Source organism: Pseudophryne corroboree, chromosome 2, assembly GCF_028390025.1.
Source record: "Pseudophryne corroboree isolate aPseCor3 chromosome 2, aPseCor3.hap2, whole genome shotgun sequence".
Classification (NCBI taxonomy): Eukaryota; Metazoa; Chordata; class Amphibia; order Anura; family Myobatrachidae; genus Pseudophryne; species Pseudophryne corroboree.
Window position 1 is genome coordinate 664,072,909 of NC_086445.1, and position 19,650 is coordinate 664,092,558.

Below are 19,650 nucleotides of genomic sequence, written 5' to 3' on the forward strand. Positions count from 1 at the left end.
CACTCTTTTGGCTGATACGGGGCGGCTTTAGCGGCTGACCAGGATCACCTCACGATCTCCGGGAGTAAAACGAAATCTCACCGGCACTTGGAGATTAATCTCGTTTCAGATGGTTGTATCCATAAGTGTAGGGGTAACACTTAACGCATTTCTCAGCCTCGTGTTAATGGCTGTTTCATCAGAAGCATATACTTCACCATTAGCTCCTGAAGGGTACTGAACACAGCCCAAGCCTGGCCAGCGTTCACTCCCGCAGCACTGCCGCCACCCCCTAACAGAGCCAGAAGTCAGAAGGCTGGTGAGTATATTACCGGATTCCTGCAGAGAGCAGAACCATTAACTAATTGAGAAGTTGGTTCCTACTTCCCCCCCTAAGTCCCACAAAGCAGGGCTGGTGCCAGCAGCATCCCTGTAAAATAAAAAAACAGAGAAAGTCTTTTTCCAGCAAAGCTCTGTAGAGCTCCATTAATGTGCATCCAGTCTCCTGGGCACATTTTCAAAACTGAGGTCTGGAGTAGGGGCATAGAGGAAGGAGCCAGTTCACACTGTTGAAAAGTCTTAAAGTGCCGAAGGCTCCTGCGGATCTGTCTATACCCCATGGTACTAAAATGGACCCCAGCATCCTCTAGGACATAAGAGAAATTCACGTTACCTCAGACAGTATGAGCCAAAATTCACATTACGCCACATGGTATGAGCCAAAATTTACATTACGCCACATGGTATGAGATAAAATTCACATTACATCACACAGTATGAGCCAAAATTCACATTACGCCACAAGGTATGAGCCAAAATTCACATTACGCCATACGGTTGTCAAAGTCGAAAAATATCATGCTTCACATTGCCATATACTAACCCCATGCACATGCCCGCTGCTCGTGCATTCAGTCTGCCGTACGTGCACATATCCGCAAATTGCGTACACTCGCTCCGGCGATTACGCGCGGTATATGCGTATTTACGGTAGAGTTTATGAGCTTGTAGCGGGCGACTCGTATATAGCATAGTTAACCTTTATAGTGTGTTTTGTAGATATTAATCCCCTTAATAATGTCTGCAAGTATGTTTAGTGTAAATGGTTCGTGGACATAGGGATTTCTCTTTGCATGATACGAAGGGTCTGACAAAGGTTGAACGGTGGTGTCTAGTACCTAACTGAAGAGTATTTTATTAGAAACATTCCGGTGTTGGTTAGGAAGAGATTAGTCGCTCCTGCGTATAGTTATGTTTAAAAGAAGTTTATGGACATTTACAGTATTTGCTGTTTTATTACAGATGTGGTGGGAGTCCTGAGGATGCCTCCCACCTGAGCAGTTGGAGAGAGACACATCCCCCCCGTACGAACCCACCTATGACCTTTTGTTGTAATGCAGAGACAAATTCCTGTGTCCAATAAACAATGAGATTGTAGGGCCCTTTGTAGTGTACAGTATGCTGTGTATATAAAGACCCCCATAGCCAGACCAGCTCTCACTTCTCTCCACAAGGTTTTCCCCGTGATGACTGAGAGCTGGTTTCCAGATAGCGCATGCGATTCATTCCCAAGTGTGTAAGTTTTCTCTGTGGCCATTTCATTCCTCTGTGTGTATGCAATTCGCTCTCATCTTGTTATCCTTTAAGTGTTTGCCATTTTATTCTCTTTGTGTTTATTATATGTATCTGTGTTACGATCGTTCGCTATTGTGTATATTTCTATTTAGTTATTATGTTTAGTTATTAATGTTAGGTTTGTAGTGTATAAGCTGTAATCTGTATTCTTTTCCCTTTTACTTACTAAAAATCATCTGGTAAGGTGTTGGAACCTTAAAAAGTGTTTGTGTGATTCACCATATAAGTGCTAAGGGTTTCAGGGCATCTCAATTGCTCAAACAGCTTGCATACTCACAAAGGTTCAGTGTTACACCATTATAGTACCACGGTATTAAGGTTTACAGTATAAGCATATTCTGTGTTTAAAGTTTATAAAGGTTACTGTCTGTGTGTACGCTCGCTGTGTGTATTCCGTACACCCAGCGCAGCGTGTGTACGTAACTTGCGTACCACGTGTGAGGTCTTTGTACGCAAATAGCATACGAAGTGCGTAGCACGTGCACGTGGTTTAGCGGCCATTACAGCTACACGGTATTCGTAAATAGCTTATGTTAAAAGGTAGATAACTGACTCTATCACAGTATGAGCCGAAATTCATATTACGCCAAACAGTATGAGCTGAAATTCACATTACGCCACATGGTATGAGCCAAAATTCACATTACGCCACATGGTATGAGCCAAAATTCACATTACGCCACATGGTATGAGCCTGCACACAGGTTCATCAACACCTGGCCACTGCTGCTCAATCCACTTCAAGGCTGCAGGCCAGCTGAGGATGCTGAAAATGAAGACCACAGAGCCACGCCGGGTCCTGACTGTTACTGCCGGCTACAGACCACCACTGAGATCAATCATAGCTGTATGGGGGAGGGCTGACAGCAGCAGCCTTGTCCATGCAGCTGCAATAAAATAAAAAAATAAAGAAAAACCAACTGAACGACCTGGGGGCACATACCTAGGCAGGGCCAGCTCCAGGCCTACTAGCACCCTGAGCGAGAACATTTCAAAGCGACCCCCTCCCATAAAAGTGGGCATGGCCTCTTGGAAAGTGGGCGTGGCCTCACAACTTTATATTATCCAATTATAAATATATTTTCACACCCCATTAGCAGCCTTACACATAACAGCCACAGTAGTGTTCCTTATACACAATATCTACAGTAGTGCAGTGCCAGCTACACATGACATGCCCCCCAGCAGTGCTACCTACATATGACATGCCCCCCAGCAGTGCCAGCTACACATGACATGCCCCCCAGCAGTGCCAGCTACACATGACATGCCCCCCAGCAGTGCCAACTACACATGACATGCCCCCCAGCAGTGCTACCTACACATGACATGCCCCCCAGCAGTGCCAGCTACACATGACATGCCCCCCAGCAGTGCCAGCTACACATGACATGCCCCCCAGCAGTGCCAACTACACATGACATGCCCCCCAGCAGTGCCAGCTACACATGATAGTGTTCACTCTAGGATTTTTTTAGAGCAGGGTGCTGATCATGGGGAGGGCACATTTTTGAGTTAGAAGGTCAAAATTATGTACATACCGTAATGCTTGGTGCTCCCGTTCCCACATGGCAAATCACGGACAGTGCATGCAAAAATTTAGGGGTGCTGCTTCGTGGGGAAGGGGCGTGGCCACATAATAGTGGCAATTCGCATTACACTGCACAGTAGTGGAGCTAATACACATTGCACCAGGTAGAACCTCCTATACACACTGCGACAAGTAGAGCACATTATACACTTTGCGCCAGGCCAAGCACATTATACACTTTGCACCAGGCAGAGCACTGAGACACATTGCACCAGGTATTGCACAGAGACACGAGAACACTACATGATATGCCCCCCAGCCGTGCCAGCTACATATGATATGCCCACCAGCAGTGCCAGCTACATAAATGCCCCCACAGTGCCAGATATGCCCCCACAGACATGACATGCCCGCCAGCAGTGCCAGATGCACATGACATGCCCCCAGCAGTGCCAGATACATAAATGCCCCCACAGTGCCCCCACAGTGCCAGATACATAAATGCCCCCACAGTGCCAGATATGCCACCACAGTGCCAGATATATAAATGCCCACACAGTGCCAGATACATTAATGCCCCCACAGTGCCAGATATGCCCCCACAGTGCCAGATATGCCACCACAGTGCCAGATACATAAATGCCCCACAGTTCCAGATACATAAATGCCCACACAGTGCAAGATATGCCCCGACAGTGACAAATACATTGATGCCCCCCACAGTGCCAGATACATTAATGTCCCCCACAGTGGACATTACATTAATGCCCCACTGTGCCAGATATGCCACCACAGTGCCAGATACATTAATGCCCCCCAGAGTGCCCCCAGAGTGCCAGATATGCCCCCACAGTGCCAGATACATAAATGCCCCCACAGTGCCAGATATGCCCCCACAGTGTCAGATACATTAATGTCCCCCACAGTGCCAGATATATTAATGCCCCCACAGTGCCAGATATGCCTCACAGTGCCAGATACATAAATTACCCCACAGTGCCAGATACATAAATGGCCGCTCTATTGGAACATGCCTGGAGCCAGCCCTGTACCTAGGTGCCCCCACCTCCCCTGAATCTGCCACTGTCTCCAGTACACACAGCATAGATTATATTATGCACCCATACTATATTACATTATACACAGCCCCCCCTTACCATAGCACACATGTTTGTTTACATTATTCACCTCCTCCCACTCCACATTGCACACCCATACTATATTTCATTATAGACAGCCTCCCCTCCTCATAGCCCATCCATAGTATATTATAATATATCCAGAGCCCCTGCCCCATAGCACACCCACACCCATAGTATATTACATTGTACACAAGCCCACCTTCCCCCATAGCACACCCATGCAACCTTATACACAGCCCCTCTCCATAGCACACCCATGCAACACTATACACAGCCCCTCCCCCATAGCACACCCATGCTATAGTATATTAAACACAGCCCCTCTCCCATCGCACACCCCACACAGCCCCCCAAAAAATGAGATTTATGGTAAGAACTTTCCATTGTTAAATCTCTTTCTGCGAGGTACACAGGGCTCCACAAGGATTAACATCAGGCGTGTAGAGTAGGATCTTGATCCGAGGCACCAACAGGCTTAAAGCTTTAGACTCTTCCCAAGATGCACAGCCCGCCTCCTCTATAACCCCGCCTCCATGCCAGTGAACTCAGTTTCGTTAACCAGTCCAATGCAGTAGCAGGTAACAGAGACGACAACCGCTCGTAGCCAATTACACCACACACTCACCACAGGAGAGGGTGTCAACAGCTATGCCAATACCAACCCAAAAAAGCTAAGTGCGTCAGGGTGGCTGCCTTGTGGAGTCCAGTGTACCTCACAGAAAGAGATTTAACAATGATAAGTTCTTACCATAAATCTTGTTTTCTGCTGCGGGGTACACTGGGCTCCACAAGGATTAACAACGGGGATGTCCTAATGCAGTTCCTTATGGGAGGGGACTCACTGTAGCGGGCACAAGAACAAGGCGTCCAAAGGAAGCATCCTGGGAAGTGGTGGTATCAAAGGCATAGAACCTAGTGAACGTGTTGCTCGAGGACCACGTAGCTGCCTTGCACAATTGTTCAAGGGTCGCACCACGGTGGGCCGCCCAAGAAGGTCCAAACGACCGAGTAGAATGGGTTTTGATGGTAGCAGGAACCAGACGACCAGCCTGTACATAAGCATGTGCAATCACCATTCTAATCCATCTGGCTTAGAAGTAGAGATGAGCGGGTTCGGTTCCTCGGAATCCGAACCCGCCCGAACTTCAGCTTTTTTTACACGGATCCGAGCGACTCGGATCTTCCCGCCTTGCTCGGTTAACCCGAGCGCGCCCGAACGTCATCATGACGCTGTCGGATTCTCGCGAGGCTCGGATTCTATATAAGGAGCCGCGCGTCGCCGCCATTTTCACACGTGCATTGAGATTGATAGGGAGAGGACGTGGCTGGCGTCCTCTCCATTTAGATTAGAAGAGAGAGAGTGAGATTGAGACAGAGACACTTGATTTACTGGAGCTTAGGAGTACTAGAGAGTGCAGAGTTTACTAGTGACTGACCAGTGACCACCAGTGCAGTTTTATTTAATATAATCCGTTCTCTGCCTGAAAAAAACGATACACAGTGACTCAGTCACATACCATATCTGTGCTCAGCCCAGTGTGCTGCATCATCTATGTATAATATCTGACTGTGCTCACACAGCTTAATTGTGGGGGAGACTGGGGAGCAGTTACAGGTTATAGCAGGAGCCAGGAGTACATATTATTAAAATTAAACAGTGCACACTTTTGCTGCAGGAGTGCCACTGCCAGTGTGACTGACCAGTGACCTGACCACACTGACCACCAGTATAGTATATTATATTGTGATTGCCTGAAAAAGTTAAACACTCGTCGTGTGACTTGTGTGGTGTTTTTTATTCTATAAAAAACTCATTCTGCTGACAGACAGTGTCCAGCAGGTCCGTCATTATATAATATATACCTGTCCGGCTGCAGTAGTGATATATATATATTTTTTATATCATTATTTATCATCCAGTCGCAGCAGACACAGTACGGTAGTTCACGGCTGTAGCTACCTCTGTGTCGGCACTCGGCAGTCCATCCATAATTGTATACCACCTACCCGTGGTTTTTTTTTTCTTTCTTCTTTATACATACTACATCTCATTATCATCCAGTCTATATTAGCAGCAGACAGTACAGTACGGTAGTCCACGGCTGTAGCTACCTCTGTGTCGGCACTCGGCAGTCCATCCATAATTGTATACCACCTACCCGTGGTTTTTTTTTCTTTCTTCTTTATACATACTACATCTCATTATCATCCAGTCTATATTAGCAGCAGACACAGTACAGTACGGTAGTCCATGGCTGTAGCTACCTCTGTGTCGGCACTCGGCAGTCCATCCATAATTGTATACCACCTACCCGTGTTTTTTTTTTCTTTCTTCTTTATACATACTACATCTCATTATCAACCAGTCTATATTAGCAGCAGACACAGTACAGTACGGTAGTCCACGGCTGTAGCTACCTCTGTGTCGGCACTCGGCAGTCCGTCCATAATTGTATACCACCTACCCGTGGTTTTTTTTTCTTTCTTCTTTATACATACTACATCTCATTATCATCCAGTCTATATTAGCAGCAGACACAGTACAGTACGGTAGTCCACGGCTGTAGCTACCTCTGTGTCGGCACTCGGCAGTCCATCCATAATTGTATACCACCTACCCGTGGTTTTTTCTTTCCTTCTTTATACATACTACATCTCATTATCATCCACTCTATATTAGCAGCAGACACAGTACAGTACGGTAGTCCACGGCTGTAGCTACCTCTGTGTCGGCACTCGGCAGTCCATCCATAATTGTATACCACCTACCCGTGTTTTTTTTTTCTTTCTTCTTTATACATACTACATCTCATTATCAACCAGTCTATATTAGCAGCAGACACAGTACAGTACGGTAGTCCACGGCTGTAGCTACCTCTGTGTCGGCACTCGGCAGTCCGTCCATAATTGTATACCACCTACCCGTGGTTTTTTTTTTCTTTCTTCTTTATACATACTACATCTCATTATCATCCAGTCTATATTAGCAGCAGACACAGTACAGTACGGTAGTCCACGGCTGTAGCTACCTCTGTGTCGGCACTAGGCAGTCCGTCCATAATTGTATACCACCTACCCGTGGTTTTTTTTTCTTTCTTCTTTATACATACATACTACATCTCATTATCAACCAGTCTATATTAGCAGCAGACACAGTACAGTACGGTAGTCCACGGCTGTAGCTACCTCTGTGTCGGCACTCGGCAGTCCATCCATAATTGTATACCACCTACCCGTGTTTTTTTTTTCTTTCTTCTTTATACATACATACTACATCTCTTTATCAACCAGTCTATATTAGCAGCAGACACAGTACGGTAGTCCACGGCTGTAGCTACCTCTGTGTCGGCACTCGGCAGTCCATCCATAATTGTATACTAGTATCCATCCATCTCCATTGTTTACCTGAGGTGCCTTTTAGTTGTGCCTATTAAAATATGGAGAACAAAAATGTTGAGGTTCCAAAATTAGGGAAAGATCAAGATCCACTTCCACCTCGTGCTGAAGCTGCTGCCACTAGTCATGGCCGAGACGATGAAATGCCAGCAACGTCGTCTGCCAAGGCCGATGCCCAATGTCATAGTACAGAGCATGTCAAATCCAAAACACCAAATATCAGTAAAAAAAGGACTCCAAAACCTAAAATAAAATTGTCGGAGGAGAAGCGTAAACTTGCCAATATGCCATTTACCACACGGAGTGGCAAGGAACGGCTGAGGCCCTGGCCTATGTTCATGGCTAGTGGTTCAGCTTCACATGAGGATGGAAGCACTCAGCCTCTCGCTAGAAAAATGAAAAGACTCAAGCTGGAAAAAGCACAGCAAAGAACTGTGCGTTCTTCGAAATCCCAAATCCACAAGGAGAGTCCAATTGTGTCGGTTGCGATGCCTGACCTTCCCAACACTGGACGTGAAGAGCATGCGCCTTCCACCATTTGCACGCCCCCTGCAAGTGCTGGAAGGAGCACCCGCAGTCCAGTTCCTGATAGTCAGATTGAAGATGTCAGTGTTGAAGTACACCAGGATGAGGAGGATATGGGTGTTGCTGGCGCTGGGGAGGAAATTGACCAGGAGGATTCTGATGGTGAGGTGGTTTGTTTAAGTCAGGCACCCGGGGAGACACCTGTTGTCCGTGGGAGGAATATGGCCGTTGACATGCCTGGTGAAAATACCAAAAAAATCAGCTCTTCGGTGTGGAAGTATTTCACCAGAAATGCGGACAACATTTGTCAAGCCGTGTGTTCCCTTTGTCAAGCTGTAATAAGTAGGGGTAAGGACGTTAACCACCTCGGAACATCCTCCCTTATACGTCACCTGCAGCGCATTCATAATAAGTCAGTGACAAGTTCAAAAACTTTGGCCGACAGCGGAAGCAGTCCACTGACCAGTAAATCCCTTCCTCTTGTAACCAAGTTCACGCAAACCACCCCACCAACTCCCTCAGTGTCAATTTCCTCCTTCCCCAGGAATGCCAATAGTCCTGCAGGCCATGTCACTGGCAATTCTGATGATTCCTCTCCTGCCTGGGATTCCTCCGATGCATCCTTGCGTGTAACGCCTACTGCTGCTGGCGCTGCTGTTGTTGCTGCTGGGAGTCGATGGTCATCCCAGAGGGGAAGTCGTAAGACCACTTTTACTACTTCCACCAAGCAATTGACTGTCCAACAGTCCTTTGCGAGGAAGATGAAATATCACAGCAGTCATCCTACTGCAAAGCGGATAACTGAGGCCTTGGCATCCTGGGTGGTGAGAAACGTGGTTCCGGTATCCATCATTACTGCAGAGCCAACTAGAGACTTGTTGGAGGTACTGTGTCCCCGGTACCAAATACCATGTAGGTTACATTTCTCTAGGCAGGCGATACCGAAAATGTACACAGACCTCAGAAAAAGAGTCACCAGTGTCCTAAAAAATGCAGCTGTACCCAATGTCCACTTAACCACGGACATGTGGACAAGTGGAGCAGGGCAGGGTCAGGACTATATGACTGTGACAGCCCACTGGGTAGATGTATGGACTCCCGCCGCAAGAACAGCAGCGGCGGCACCAGTAGCAGCATCTCGCAAACGCCAACTCTTTCCTAGGCAGGCTACGCTTTGTATCACCGGTTTCCAGAATACGCACACAGCTGAAAACCTCTTACGGCAACTGAGGAAGATCATCGCGGAATGGCTTACCCCAATTGGACTCTCCTGTGGATTTGTGGCATCGGACAACGCCAGCAATATTGTGTGTGCATTAAATATGGGCAAATTCCAGCACGTCCCATGTTTTGCACATACCTTGAATTTGGTGGTGCAGAATTTTTTAAAAAACGACAGGGGCGTGCAAGAGATGCTGTCGGTGGCCAGAAGAATTGCGGGACACTTTCGGCGTACAGGCACCACGTACAGAAGACTGGAGCACCACCAAAAACTACTGAATCTGCCCTGCCATCATCTGAAGCAAGAAGTGGTAACGAGGTGGAATTCAACCCTCTATATGCTTCAGAGGTTGGAGGAGCAGCAAAAGGCCATTCAAGCCTATACAATTGAGCACGATATAGGAGGTGGAATGCACCTGTCTCAAGCGCAGTGGAGAATGATTTCAACGTTGTGCAAGGTTCTGATGCCCTTTGAACTTGCCACACGTGAAGTCAGTTCAGACACTGCCAGCCTGAGTCAGGTCATTCCCCTCATCAGGCTTTTGCAGAAGAAGCTGGAGACATTGAAGGAGGAGCTAACACGGAGCGATTCCGCTAGGCATGTGGGACTTGTGGATGGAGCCCTTAATTCGCTTAACAAGGATTCACGGGTGGTCAATCTGTTGAAATCAGAGCACTACATTTTGGCCACCATGCTCGATCCTAGATTTAAAGCCTACCTTGGATCTCTCTTTCCGGCAGACACAAGTCTGCTGGGGTTGAAAGACCTGCTGGTGAGAAAATTGTCAAGTCAAGCGGAACGCGACCTGTCAACATCTCCTCCTTCACATTCTCCCGCAACTGGGGGTGCGAGGAAAAGGCTCAGAATTCCGAGCCCACCCGCTGGCGGTGATGCAGGGCAGTCTGGAGCGACTGCTGATGCTGACATCTGGTCCGGACTGAAGGACCTGACAACGATTACGGACATGTCGTCTACTGTCACTGCATATGATTCTCTCAACATTGAAAGAATGGTGGAGGATTATATGAGTGACCGCATCCAAGTAGGCACGTCACACAGTCCGTACTTATACTGGCAGGAAAAAGAGGCAATTTGGAGGCCCTTGCACAAACTGGCTTTATTCTACCTAAGTTGCCCTCCCACAAGTGTGTACTCCGAAAGAGTGTTTAGTGCCGCCGCTCACCTTGTCAGCAATCGGCGTACGAGGTTACATCCAGAAAATGTGGAGAAGATGATGTTCATTAAAATGAATTATAATCAATTCCTCCGCGGAGACATTGACCAGCAGCAATTGCCTCCACAAAGTACACAGGGAGCTGAGATGGTGGATTCCAGTGGGGACGAATTGATAATCTGTGAGGAGGGGGATGTACACGGTGATATATCGGAGGATGATGATGAGGTGGACATCTTGCCTCTGTAGAGCCAGTTTGTGCAAGGAGAGATTAATTGCTTCTTTTTTGGGGGGGGGTCCAAACCAACCCGTCATATCAGTCACAGTCGTGTGGCAGACCCTGTCACTGAAATGATGGGTTGGTTAAAGTGTGCATGTCCTGTTTTGTTTATACAACATAAGGGTGGGTGGGAGGGCCCAAGGACAATTCCATCTTGCACCTCTTTTTTCTTTTATTTTTCTTTGCGTCATGTGCTGTTTGGGGAGGGTTTTTTGGAAGGGCCATCCTGCGTGACACTGCAGTGCCACTCCTAGATGGGCCCGGTGTTTGTGTCGGCCACTAGGGTCGCTTATCTTACTCACACAGTCAGCTACCTCATTGCGCCTCTTTTTTTCTTTGCGTCATGTGCTGTTTGGGGAGGGTTTTTTGGAAGGGCCATCCTGCGTGACACTGCAGTGCCACTCCTAGATGGGCCCGGTGTTTGTGTCGGCCACTAGGGTCGCTTATCTTACTCACACAGTCAGCTACCTCATTGCGCCTCTTTTTTTCTTTGCGTCATGTGCTGTTTGGGGAGGGTTTTTTGGAAGGGACATCCTGCGTGACACTGCAGTGCCACTCCTAGATGGGCCCGGTGTTTGTGTCGGCCACTAGGGTCGCTTATCTTACTCACACAGCTACCTCATTGCGCCTCTTTTTTTCTTTGCGTCATGTGCTGTTTGGGGAGGGTTTTTTGGAAGGGACATCCTGCGTGACACTGCAGTGCCACTCCTAGATGGGCCCGGTGTTTGTGTCGGCCACTAGGGTCGCTTATCTTACTCACACAGTCAGCTACCTCATTGCGCCTCTTTTTTTCTTTGCGTCATGTGCTGTTTGGGGAGGGTTTTTTGGAAGGGACATCCTGCGTGACACTGCAGTGCCACTCCTAGATGGGCCCGGTGTTTGTGTCGGCCACTAGGGTCGCTTATCTTACTCACACAGTCAGCTACCTCATTGCGCCTCTTTTTTTCTTTGCGTCATGTGCTGTTTGGGGAGGGTTTTTTGGAAAGGACATCCTGCGTGACACTGCAGTGCCACTCCTAGATGGGCCCGGTGTTTGTGTCGGCCACTAGGGTCGCTTATCTTACTCACACAGCGACCTCGGTGCAAATTTTAGGACTAAAAATAATATTGTGAGGTGTGAGGTATTCAGAATAGACTGAAAATGAGTGGAAATTATGGTTTTTGAGGTTAATAATACTTTGGGATCAAAATGACCCCCAAATTCTATGATTTAAGCTGTTTTTTAGGGTTTTTTGAAAAAAACACCCGAATCCAAAACACACCCGAATCCGACAAAAAAAATTCGGTGAGGTTTTGCCAAAACGCGGTCGAACCCAAAACACGGCCGCGTTACCGAACCCAAAACCAAAACACAAAACCCGAAAAATTTCCGGCGCTCATCTCTACTTAGAAGCAGGCCAGCCACGTTTGTGAAAACCAAACAACACAAAAAGAGAATCGGATTTCCTAATGGAGGAAGTTCTCTTCACATAGATACGGAGAGCCCGTACCACATCCAAAGACCGCTCTTTGGGAGACAACTCAGGAGAATTAAAGGCCGTCACCACAATCTCTTGGTTAAGGTAGAAGGAAGACACCACCTTGGGTAAATAACCTGGGCATGTCCAAAGAACCACCCAGTCACGGTGAAAAATCAACTAGGGGGACTTATAGCATAAGGCACCCAAGCCCGAGACCCTTCTAGCTGAAGCAATAGCCAACAAAAACAACACCTTAAGGGAAAGCCATTTAAGGTCAGCAAAGGTAAGAGGCTCAAATTGAGACTCTTATAAGGCCTCCAAAACCACCGACAGATCCCAAAGGGCCACAGGTGGCACATAAAGAGGCTGAATCCGCAACACACCCTGAGTGAAGGTATGGACATCAGGTAGGGTAGCAACTTTCTCTGAAACCAAACCGACAAGGCAGAGATATGAACCTTGAGGGAGGTCAGACGCAGGCCTAAGTCCAGGCCATGTTGTAGAAAGGACAATACTTTGGCCGTACTAAACTTGAAAATGTCATGATTGTGAGATGCACACCAAGTAAAGTAAGCATTCCAGACCCTATGGTATATCCGAGCAGAAGCCGGCTTACGGGCCTTCAACATAGTTTGAATGACCGCCTCAGAAAAACCCTTGGCCCTCAGGACGGAAGCCTCAAGAGCCATGCCGTCAAAGCCAGACGGGCCAAATCCTGGTAAACACAAGGGCCCTGAACGAGAAGGTCTGGTCATTGTGGAAGTAGAAGGGAACGATCCAACGAGAGGCCCTGTAGATCGGAGAACCAGTGCCGTCTGGGCCACGCTGGAGCGACTAGAAGTAGGTTTCCTCCCTCTTGCTTGAACTTACGTATTACTCTGAGCAGGAGTGACACCAGAGGGAATACATACGGCAGCCGAAAGTTCCACGGGATTGACAGAGCATCCACAAACGCTGCTTGAGGATCCCTTGTCCTTGCTCCGAAGATGTCATGACTGAGGTTTTGTGAACCCGGTGTTAGTGAAGTCTGTGCGGGCGACTGGAGGATTATATGAATACTACCACTGACATGGTTTGGGAGTGTTGTGGACTCGGGGTTTCTTCTGGTGACTGGGAAGAGGAACCGCAGCAGAGATGGCCGAATCTAGGTTCTCCTCATGCAGGATTAGGTCGGCAGACAGGAGGCAAGCTGAAGGTCTCCTGAAAGACAGAACTGGAAAGGCGCTGATGAATCAGTGAAGAATACCAGGTACAACTGCGCTAAAGTGCACTGGATGCTTGGAGACACTGAGGTGCTAGGAGGCACGGAAGTGCTTGGAGACACTGGGGTGCGTAGAGACACTGGGGTGCGTAGAGACACTGGGGTGCGTAGAGACACTGGGGTGCTTGGAGGCACTGAGGTGCTTGGAGGCACTGAGGTGCTTGGAGGCGCTGAGGTGCTTGGAGGCACGGAGATGCTGAAGCACGGAGATGCTGAAGCACGGAGACGCTGGAGGTACGAGGTGCTGAGGCACGGGGGTGCTGAGGCACGAGGTGCTGGAAGCACGGAGGCGCTGAGGCACGGAGGTACTGGAGGCACGAGGTGCTGAGACACGGAGATGCTGGAAGCACGGAGGTGCTGAGGCACGGAGATGCTGAGGCACGGAGGCACGAGGATCCGAGACACGGAGATGCTGGAAGCACGGAGATGCTGGAGGCACGAGGTGCTGAGGCACGGAGGTGCTGAGGCACGGAGATACTGAGGCACTGAGGTGCTGAGGCACTGAGGCACGGAGATACTGAGGCACGGAGGTGCTGAGGCACGGAGGTTCTTGGAGGCACGGAAGCCACAGGGATACGGGAGCTCTGGAGATCACAACTACAACAGCAGTAAAACTGAAACACGGCAGCTGTGGTTTTCAATGGAGACTATGGAATACAGTACTGTGCCTTTAAGATGAACCACTACAGCTGTGCCTTTACATTGAGACTCATGGGAACAGTGAAATCAGTGGCAACACAAAAGTAAACCAAACAGGGTAACAAGGGAACAGTTTCCACAGGAACTTAGGTACAAAGGTTACCTTTAGGGAGCTCAGCTTTAAGACTCACACAAAGCTGTGTGTGACACGAGGAACTGGCCCAGTTTCTAACTCAGTCTCCCAACTTATACTTCCTGGTCCTTGGTGATTGGAGAGCAGGATTAGGTGATGCAGAGAGTCTCAGACTGGCAGAGGATTGGACAACTCTGATTCAGGTGAACAGTCACTGTCATGTGACTACTCTAGACTAGGCTGTGATGTAGAATGAGGCCTAGTAGGCCGAGAGAACACTGAAGCCTGAACTTCAGATTACTGAATTCAGCCTCACACAGGAGATCACCACAGGTGGAGCTAATTAACTATTACCTTTCAGGGAACTCAGGAAAACTCATAGTGCTGACAAGCTGTTTAACTCAGTGAGTAAAAGACACAGGATCCGGGACAGATGGCAGGGGTTAGTCACCAAATATGAAACCTACAGTCAGGATTGTGACAGTATCCCCCTCTTCAAGGGTGGACTCCGGACACCCATCTTGAATCTTAGAGGAACTTGAGAACTTCATACAGAAGAATTTAGGACCTTCGTTGATGCCTCTTCTTCTTACGGAAACATTTGGTTTTGACCAAGGACAGCGGAATCTCCTGTAAAGAAAAACCTTCCTTAGAAGACATGGGGCCTCCCATGAAAGGAGTAGCATCATGAACTGGATCAAATTCAGAGTCTGAGTCCTAGTCTAATGGAAGATATGAATCTCCCTTAGATACACAGTTTGCAGATGAAAAGGAGGTGCACTGGAGTTTTAAATTCTCTGGGCTAGGAGAGACTCCTACATGAGCAATTTTAATGGTCGGATTCTTACCGAAGGAGATTCTGAGATTATCCCTGGGAGGACAGCACAAATGTCAGGTTAGGTTTTGCTTGTGTCCCCGGAGGGGGCGCTAGTGGGTCAGTGGAGGTAGGATGGAAGAAGTGAGGAGGCTGGATTGGGTTTCTGCGCATCAGTGCAATGGTGTTTTATTTAACATAAAAGTTCACACAATATGGCAGCAGAATAACGTGCAGGGATAAACAATAAAAAGTATGCAATGGAAATGGTGCAGCTTGGAAGCTGGGAGTCTATGGAGGAAATGGTAAATAAGTTCACTGATGTGAGAACCAGAATGGTTTAAAACGTGGAGCCAGCAGAGATGGTATATAAATATATAGCAACCTGGTAGCAGATGCAGGAGACTCAGGTGAATGTTCACAGTGCAGTTCGTTAGGCACAGGCAGCTAGCAAGCTGCTTCACAGGTGAGGTGATGGAATGCACCTGGAGAGAGTCTCTACTGCTGAGGCTGAAGCACACTGCGGTTGTAGAAAGGTGTGGAGCCAAATACCAAAGCAGGGGTTGCTGATGCTTGTAGTTCCACGGAGGTGCAGGAAGGTAACCAGGAATATGGAGGAACAGGTAGGTAACCAGGAACACGGAGGATCCAGGAAGGTAACCAGGAATACGGAGGAATCCAGGCACATGGGTCGCAGGAGTGACACAAAGTTCAGGACAACCACAGGCTCATCCTGCAGCTCCTGATATACCCCCTGGTGTGCAGACATTGGTTGGAGTGGGACAAGGAGGTGCGGCCAAGCTCCGGATTGGCCGCCGTACTCTGATCGATGGAGACTGTCATGGCGGTGCCCATGCCGCGGCCCGGCGGGAACGCGGCGTGCTCACATGCCCGCTGTTACAGGAGCGTTCCTAGGCCCAGGATAACGTCTGGCGGCAGAGGAGCGGACGACAGCAGAACGTAGGGACCCCGGACGGAGTCCGCACCGACGGACAGACGTGGCTGTGGTGAGTCGATTCCTGACAGTACCCCCTCCTTTATGGGTGGGCACTGAACACCCACGTGGATTTGGAAGGATGAGTTCTGTGGAAGACACGGACCAACCTTGGAGCATGGACATCTGACAAATTTACCCAACTTCTCTCCTCAGGACCATAACCGGACCAGTCGATAAGGTATTGTAGACGACCGTACCGGCAACGGGAATCCAGAATCTTCTCTATCTCGAACTCCACGCCCCGCTGAGTTCGTACTTTGGGGCCGACTGGAAGAGCTCTTTGGAAGCGATTCAGGACTAACGGTCTGAGGAGAGAGACATGAAAGGCATTAGGTATTCGTAGAGAAGGTGGTAACTTGAGCTTGTAGGCCACAGGATTGATGACTCTTTCGATGGGAAAGGGACCGATGAAACGTGGTGCAAATTTCATCGAGGGGACTCTAAGACGAAGGTTTCGGGTGGAAAGCCAAACCTTGTCACCAGGTTTCAGGCTAGGAACTGCACGTCTTTTGCGGTCAGCAAAGAACTTATACCGGCTAGAAGCCTTCTTGAGAGAAGCATGAATCTTCCTCCAGGTTGAAGAGAACTGACTCAAGACAGCAGTGGCAGCAGGAACATCAATGTGAGGAAGTTCTTGAAAATCTGGAACACGGGGATGTTGTCCATATACAGCAAAGAACGGAGTTGTTTCTGTAGCAGTATGGTAGCGGAAATTGTGGGCAAATTCAGCCCATGGGAGCAGGTCCAACCAGTCATCTTGAGAAGACGAAACATAAAGTCTTAAAAAGTTTTCTAACTCTTGGTTTACCCTCTCCGTCTGCCCATTCGTCTGAGGGTGGTAGGCTGACGAAAACTTGAGATTGACTTGCATGGCAGAACAAAGGGCTCTCCAAAATCTTGCCACAAACTGAACTCCACGGTCAGATATAATTTCAGTGGGTAGTCCATGTAAGCGGAAAATCTCCCGTAGAAAGATTTGGGCAAGCTTCGGTGCGGAAGGAAGACCCTGGAGTGGTACAAAATGGGCCATTTTGGTAAACCTGTCAACCACAACCCAGATGGTATTGAATCCTTGAGAAGAGGGAAGGTCTGAGATGAAATCCATGGACAAGTGTGACCAGGGACGGCTGGGAACAGATAATGGTTGTAACTGACCTGCTGGAGATTGTCGAGGAGTCTTGTGCTGCGCACACTTCGGGCAGGATGCCACGAAATCTTTGATGTCAACTTTCATCTTCGGCCACCAGTATGTCTCAGAGAGGAACTTGTAAGTTTTCAGGACACCAGGATGCCCAGTGAATTTGGACTGATGAGCCCAAGACAGCAACTTGGAACGGAGTTCTGGGGAAACAAAAGTCTTACCAGGAGGTGGAGCAGGAGAAACTTGAGACGAAGCAAATACCACTGGACTCAGGATGGAATGCGGAACTGAGTCGGACGTCTCCTCTTCGGACTCCATAGATCGGGATAAAGCGTCTGCCTTGATATTCTGAGAACCTGGGCGGAAATGAAGCTTAAAGTTAAAACGAGAGAAGAACATAGCCCACCGGGACTGGCGAGGATTGAGGCACTGGGCTGCCTTCAAATAAAGCAGATTTTTATGATCCGTATAGATGTTGAACGGAAATTTGTCCTCTTCCAGGAGATACCTCCATTCCTCAAGGGCCAGCTTGATCGCTAGTAGTTCTTGATCTCCAATGGAATAGTTAGCTTCTGCAGGGAGGAATTTACGAGAATAAAATCCACAAGGGTGAATCTTCCCATCAGTTCCCTTCTGGGAGAGAACAGCTCCAACTCCTACTGTGGAGGCATCCACCTCCAACTCGAATGGCTTGTTTACATCCGGTTGAGACAGAACTGGAGCAGACATAAAGGCCAGCTTGATCTTTTGAAATGCCGCTAAAGCTTCTTCTGACCAGTTGGAATGATCTGCCCCTTTCCGAGTTAAGTTGGTAATAGGAGCGATGAAAGTTGAAAATCCTCGGATAAACTTCCTATAATAATTGGCGAATCCCAGGAATCGCTGAATAGACTTGAGACTACTTGGAATGGACCAATTGGCAATGGCTTCCAACTTTGCCGGGTCCATCTGGAGATCCGATCCGGAAATTATATACCCCAGGAAGGGTATGGAGGGGACTTCGAAGGTACACTTGGATAATTTGCCGTAGAGACGGTTCTCACGAAGACGTCGGAGGACCTCACGGACTTGCAGACGATGAGAAGAGAGATCTTGGGAGAAGATGAGGATATCATCCAGGTAAACTACGAGGTATTTGTACAGAACGTCACGGAAGATTTCGTTAACAAAGTGCTGGAACACTGCTGGGGCATTGCTCAACCCGAATGGCATTACCAGGTACTCGTAATGACCATCTCGAGTATTAAAAGCTGTCTTTCATTTGTCACCACTACGGATTCTGATGAGGTTGTAGGCACCGCGGAGATCTAACTTGGTGAAGATGCGGGCTCCCTTAACTCTATCAAACAATTCAGTGATGAGTGGTAATGGATAACTGTTTTTGATGGTAATGTCATTGAGACCCCGGTAGTCAATGCATGGCCGTAATCCTCCATCCTTTTTTTTAACAAAGAAGAAGCCCGCACCAGCGGGTGAAGATGAGGGACGAATAAATCCTTTCTGTAAATTCTCCCTGATGTAGTCGCTCATCGCCTCAGTTTCAGGAACGGATAACGGATAGGTACGCCCCCTTGGTGGTTTCTTGCCGGGAATGAGGTCAGTGGGGCAATCCCGCTCTCTATGGGGCGGCAGAACATCAGCGGCCTTTTCACTGAAGACGTCAGAGAAATCTTGGTAAGCCGCAGGAAGATCTGACTGGGTTTTGACTTCAGAAGACTTGATAGGACAAACTTGGGCTAAGCAGGACTGGCGACAATGTGAACCCCAGGAAGTGAGTTGTAACGTAGACCAATCAATCTGCGGATTATGTAGTTGGAGCCAGGGCATTACCAACACGATCTCCTGGGTTACCTGAGGAATAACTAAAAACTTTATTAATTCAGAATGCAGGAACCCAACTCCCAGAACCACTGGTCTGGTTTGGTGAGATATATTCCCCTTGGAGATTTGGCTCCCATCTACTGCAGTGATGTAGACTGGATATGAGAGTTCGCAGATGGGCAAACGAAACTTATCTACCGCAGCTTGAGTGATGAAGTTTCCTGCGGCTCCACAGTCCACCAACGCAGATGCAGACTGAAGACCATCTGTAGTCTCTAAAGTCACAGGAAGAATGAGGTCTTGGTTTGAAGGAGCTTGTCTAGAAGATCCCAACTTGACTCCTCCTTTACAAGTCAGGATCTGGCGTTTCCCGAACGCACTGTACAAGAATTGATCTGGTGACCTGCAGCCGCACAATAAAGACACAGTCTCTCACGGAGTCTTCTTGACCGCTCCTCAGGAGTTAAGCCGGACCTATTAACTTTCATAGGCTCATCAGA